This window comes from Desmodus rotundus, chromosome 9 (genome assembly GCF_022682495.2).
Source record: "Desmodus rotundus isolate HL8 chromosome 9, HLdesRot8A.1, whole genome shotgun sequence".
NCBI lineage: Eukaryota > Metazoa > Chordata > Mammalia > Chiroptera > Phyllostomidae > Desmodus > Desmodus rotundus.
In genome coordinates this window covers 45,259,211-45,265,635 of record NC_071395.1, presented here as the reverse complement: position 1 = coordinate 45,265,635, position 6,425 = coordinate 45,259,211, and positions in this window count along the sequence as shown.

Sequence of the window (6,425 nt, the reverse complement as noted above, 5' to 3'; positions counted from 1 at the left end):
AAATGCTCCTAAAGTACTGCCAAGCCCTGGTTGATCTCCGTGTCAGATTGCTCTGAGAGTGAGCAAAAACCAGAGAAACTTCTGCCCAAAGCCAAATCAAGCATTTGTCTTAAAAGCATTGGCCTTGAAAGCTACCCAATTTCTGTGCAATAAAAAAGAATCCATTTTCTGCTTCTATTTCTTTATCAGCCCCCATGAAGAGCCAGACCTCGGTTCTGTGGAAGTCCGTTGTTGGCATAGGAGCGATGAGATGCCCATCAGTGGGCTGGCAGCCTCTGACTATGGTGTGTGCCTACAGAGAGGCTGTGACTCAGGAGAGCACGTGGCACTCCATTATCCCCACGAGCTGCCAAGCCAGGTGTGGTGCCAAGCAGCACAGGTGCTCCTGAGCTGGAAGACAAGCAGTTTTCTCCCAACTGAACTTGTATTTGGCAAAAAAATTGCTTGACCTTTTACATTTATTGACAGCCTTTTCATTTCCAAAGTGGAGTCAGAAAATGGGAATTCTTAGACGATGTCAGTGGGTACGCAGGGGGTGTGTGGTTGCTCTTTGTGCTCAGAAACATCTGCGGCTCCATCCAGTTGCACACTGAAAGGAGATGGGAAGCTGCCAACTCCTCCAAGACTGCTTCCAAATATTAAAAGAAATAATTTATTTTTTTAAAGATTCTATTTATTTACTTTTTAGAGAGGGGGGAAAGGAGGGAGAAAGAGAGGGAGAGAAACATCAATGTGTGATTGCCTCTCACTCCCCCTACTGGGGATCTGGGCTGCAGCACAGGCATGTGCCCTGACTGAGAATGGAATCAGTGACCCTTTGGTTCATAGGGGCTGGCACTCAATCCACTGAGCCACACCAGCCAGGGCTGAAAGAAATAATTTAAAAATATTAGCAATTCTGGGTTGATGGCAAACTCAATTCTTTAGTTCCTCTCCCTTCACCCCCACCACCCGCTGCTTCAAACTGTAAACCAATTCAACCATTTCTAGGACACATAACTCTCCCGGGGGTCCCAGTCCATGTGCTGTAGGGGATGTCAAGGTAAAGTCTTGTGTTGGAGCAATGCCAATACTTTGCAAGGTGTTTCTAAACACCGGGGGCCTTTATAAATTGTGTTTTCATCACACACACACACAAACACACACAAAACCAAGTTCAAGTTGGGTAGACTTACATAATCTACTCTGAGAGTGTCTTAATTTGGATTCCCCCAGAAGCAGACACTGAGACGAGGCTTTGAGGATAAGTTGAGTACTTAGGAAGTAGCCTCAGTAAAGAATGGGGACGCAGGCCTGGCCCAGTGGCTCAGTTGGTTGAGGCATCATCTCCTACACCAAAAGGCCTCAGATTCAATCCTCGGTCAGGGAACATACCTGGGTCATGGGTTTGATCCCCAGTCCAGGACACATACGGGAGGCGACCAATTGATGTTTCTCTCTCACATCGATGAGAGAGAAACATCAATCCCCCCTCCACAACCCCTTCCTCTCTCTCTAAAATCAATAAAAACATATGCTCAGGTGAGGATTAAAAAAAGGGATAGGGATGCAATGCAAGAGAAGTCAGCCACTAAACCAGGGGTGTCAAACTCATTTTCACTGGGGGGCCACATCAGCCTTGTGGTTGCCTTCAAAGGGCTGAAATAATTTTAGGACTGTATAAATGTAACTGCTCCTTAACTGTTAAGGACTTGAAATTACATTCAGCCCTTTGAAGGCAACCACGAGGCTGATGTGGCCCCCAGTGAAAATGAATTTGACACCCCTGCACTAAAGGATGCACTGGCAAAAGCATTACCCCCATGGGTGACTAAAGTTTAATTCCTTTAGGGAGGTTCGGGAGACCCTGAGAGTCATCTACCTGAGAGGCAAGGGAGCTGGGGTGTGGCTCCCCCACCTCCCCTCAGTCATCAGTGGAAGGCTGTTCTAGGGGCACTTTGACTCCCCGGCACTCTGGCTGCCACAGTGGAGGCAAAATAGACTCTTTCTGTTTACAAGGGGAAGTCCTGGGTGGGGGGAGAGGGGCAAATGGTTAAGTCCTGGCAGAAACAGAGAATATGGAGGCAGAGGGAAAATGTGTGACCTTGGGCTTCTGGAGATGAAAGTCTTGCCACATAAGCAGCACTAATCTCTTGTAATCCATCAAATGAATGATGAATGCAAAAGCAAAACATTCCATGGACCAAGCAGGGATAATTGACAGGAGAAAAAAAATCCCACTTTTTAAATTATGGTATAAAACACATAACATAAAAATTACCAGCTTAGCCCTTCTAGGTGTGCAGTTCAATGGCATTGAGTGCACTCTCAGTTCGTGCAGCCGCCATCACCCTCCGTCTCCAGATGGTTTTTATCTTGCAAAACTGACACTGTCCCCATTAAACACCATGTTCCCAACCCTCTCCTCCCCAGGCCTTTGGCAGCCACCATTCTACTTGGTGTCTCTGAATTTGAACTCCTCTACGGACCTCAAATAAGCATAATTATTCAGTACTTGTTCTTTTACGACTGGCTTATTTCACTCAGCATAATGTCCTCAAGTTCATCCATGTTGCAGTATGTGTCAGCAGTCCCTTTCCTATAAAGGCTGAACAATGTTCCATTGTGTGTGTATATCATATCTTATTTACCCATTCTTCCATTGATGAGCACTTGGGCGGCTTCCACCTCTTAGTGATTGTGAATAATCCTGCTATAAACATCTAGTACACATCTTTGCAGAAAAAAAGAACTCCAGCTGCTGAGTTCTGAAATCCAGCACTGCACAGGTGTCAAAGCCGTGCTCCCATGGGCTGCTGCCCACCTGTAACTGAGTGCGGCAGGGACACTGAGGCAGCCCAGGTCCTGGGAGATGCAGGGCTTCTATGGGACAAGACAATGAACCCAGAGTTCTAGCCACATCTCTCAGAGCAGCCCTGCCATCCACGCTGCTTCCGTCCCACCTTCCTTCCTTTCCTCCCTCTCTTTTGCACATTGCACATGGCTCTTCCAGCCTCCCTGCCTCCATCTGCATTTCCCCACATCTGCATCACCTCTAACAAATCTCTCACATGGCTAACCTCTGCATCTTGGAAGTCCCAGTCTCATCAAAGAAACCAATCACCAAACACCCCGTTGACTTCACATGAACAAAAATCATACTTCTGTCTTCTTAAAAAAAAAAAACAAACACTGGTTTACAGGGGTTTTATAGCAGCTGTGGTTACCTTTATTAATACAGGAAGGAATCAGGGGACCACTTCCCAAAGTGGTAAGTTCAAAAACCACAACTCCAGGTCATAATTCAGAGATCAGGAAGCTGCCGCTGCAACTGCCAAAACTTCTCTGGAAACTCACAAGCTAAGAGTACTGAAATTCTGCTAGGAAATAAAAATGAAAAACCAAGATCTCACTAACCATCCTCACTATTACTAACTGGTGAAGCAGCGAAGTATTGGACCTCAACCTTCCAGCTCTAGAGTGCTTCCAGCTGACTGGACCTAACTCATCTCCAGCGTTCTAGCTGCAAGGGAGTCTTCGAAATGCCATGTGCTGCTGCCCAGCCTCTGCATTACAAGAAGATATGTGAGGCCCTGGTCAGTATGGCTGAGTTGGATGGGTGTCATCCCACAAACCAAAAGACTGCAGGTTTGATTTTCATTCAGGGTACATGCCTGGGTTTTGGGTTCAGTCTCTAGTCAGGACACATACAGAAGACAGCCAGTTGATGTTTCTCTCTCTCTTTTTTTTAAGATTTTATTATTTATTTATTTTTAGAGAGAAGGGAAGGGTAGGAGAAAGAGAGGGAGAGAAACATCAATGTGTGGTTGCCTCTCACATGCCCCATACTGGAGACCTGGCCTGCAACCCAGGCATGTACCCTGACTGGGAATTGAACCAGTGACCCTTTGGTTCACAGGCCTGCACTCAATCCACTGAGCCACACCAGCCAGGGCTGATGTTTCTCACACCAGTGTTTCTCTCCCTCTTCTTCTCCCTCCCTTCCCTCCTCTCTAAAATAAAAAATAAAAATAATTTTTTTAAAAGGTATATATGTGAGAAGAAGGTTGGGATGGATGCCCAGTGCAAATCTACCCATGTCAACCATCAAGTGAAAATTTTAAGAGAATTTCTGTTTTTTGACATATTTGAATCAGTGCAAGTTGGACTTGCACTGATTCAAATAAAAACCAAAGCAGATGGTCAAAGTGTCCCAGTCCAGGTTCCCCGCAGAGTAGAACTGGTGATAAGTACTTTTGTACAAGTAATTTATTGGCCAGGAGGCAGGATGAAGAAATGGGAAGGAAGGTACAGAAGAGAAGCTAACAGAAGATGTGATAATGAGCACTGTATTAGTTAACTATTGCTGCACAACAAATTTCCCCAGAATTTAGCAACTTAAAATAGCATACTGTATTATCTAGCAGTTTCTGAGGGTCATAAATCTAGGAATGTTTTAGAGGGACCCTCTGTATCAGAGACTCTCTCAGGCTGCAAAGAAGATGTCAGCCAGGGCCGCAGTCTCCACCGAAAGCTTGAATGGGGAAGGAGGCACTTCCAAGATCATGTGATTGCTGTCAGGAATCAGTTTCTTGCAGGCTGTTAGACTGAGGACCTCAGTTCCTCCCTGGCAGTTGCCTGGTTATGGCCCTCTGATAGTAGCTTGTTTCATCAAAGCCAGCAAGAGAGAGTCTGCTAGTAAAGGCAGAAGGGACCATCTTCTATAACATGATCATGGATCTGATTCCCATCACCTTTGCCATAGTCTATTGGCTAGAAGCAAGCACACCCACCCAACAGGTAAGGAGATCACACAAGATGTGAATTCAAGAGGCAGGGACCACTGGGGCTGTCTTAGAGTCCGTCTGCCACAAACACATTCCCACTCTTAGCAATGAGGGCTCAATCCTGCCTGGACACTCTGAGAGACCATGAGGCAGACCCCTCAGAACTGTCCCAGTGCAGAGTGACAAGTAGAATATGTATCCACCAATGTCTGTCTCACAGAGTTTGAGGGCCACACCAGAGGCATTAATCTTACAGCGCTTCTGGCTTGCCCGCTCTCTTAGTCCATCTGAGCTGATAGAACCAATTGCCTAGGCTGGTTGGCTAATAAACAACAGAAATTTATTTCCCACAGTTCTGGAAGTCCAAGATCAACGTACCAGCAGATCAGGTATCTGGCGAGAGTCCACTTCCTGGTTCATAGACAGCTGTCCTTTCTGTGTCCGCACAGGATGAAAGGGGCAAGCAAGTTCTCTGGGGTCCCTTTCGTAAGGGCACTAATCCCATTCATGGGGGGTCCACCCTCATGACCTTATTATTTCCCAAAGTCTCCACCTCCTGTTACCATCACATTGAGAATTAGGATTTCAACATATGAATTTGGGGGCAGTGGTGGGGAGGACACAAACATTCTGACCCTAGCACCCACACAGGCTCAGGACAGTGGCTTTAGTAAGTACAGTGGGTGGAACAATGGTCTTCCGAAAGATATGTCCATACCCTAACCCCTACAACCCGTGGCTGTGACTTTATTTGGAAAAAGGTCTTTTCAGGTATAATGAAGGATCTTGAGATGAGAACATCCTCAATTTAGGATACACCCTAAATCCAGCCTCTGGTGTCTTCATAAGAAGAGAAGATAACACACAGAAGCACGCACAAAAAGAAGGCCATGACAAGGGAGGCAGAGACTGGAGTGATGTAGCTACCGGCCAAGAAATGCCAGGGGTTGCTGGAAACCACCAGAATCCAGGAGAGAGGCACAAAACAGATTCTCCCTCAGGCCACCAGAAGGAACCAACCCTGCCAACACCATGATTCCAGGCCTCTGACCTCCAGAACTTATAAATTTCTGTTTTCTCAGCCACTGCTTGTGGTCTGCTGTTACATAGCCCTAGGAAACAAATACAGTCAGAGAGCAGAAGGCAGTTGTTGGTGTAAAAGAGAACTGCTTGCAAGTGACCTCCAAGGCGTTCCAAGGAAGTAGGAGCACAAATAGCATTGCTATAGCACAATACTTGTTTTTCTGTCTCTGAAAATTGTTGTAAATGCAACAAAGAAATCAGAAAGATGACAATACTTCAATCCCCCTGGGGAGCTGACATTGGTTATATTTCTGACTATCCAGCATCTATCTTTCCACCTTCCTATTAGCACCAGGATCTCCCTCTTTTTTTTTTTTTTTCCTTTGCGGGTGTGGGAATAGGATTCCCCCTGAAAATAATCTTAGCGCAAAGTCTGTTCCAACACCAGCCTCCCCTCCCCAGGCAGGCACAGATCTCTCATTACCAATCCCAGGCTCATCGCCTTGACTCCTGGATGAGTGGCCCAGGGTCATTTGGGAGTGTTTGAAGGATGTGGCCAGAGCTGCCTGCCATGTGACCTAGGCTCAGAATCCTCTTGCTGACCTCCAAGGAAGAATGTTCATCTCACACAAGACA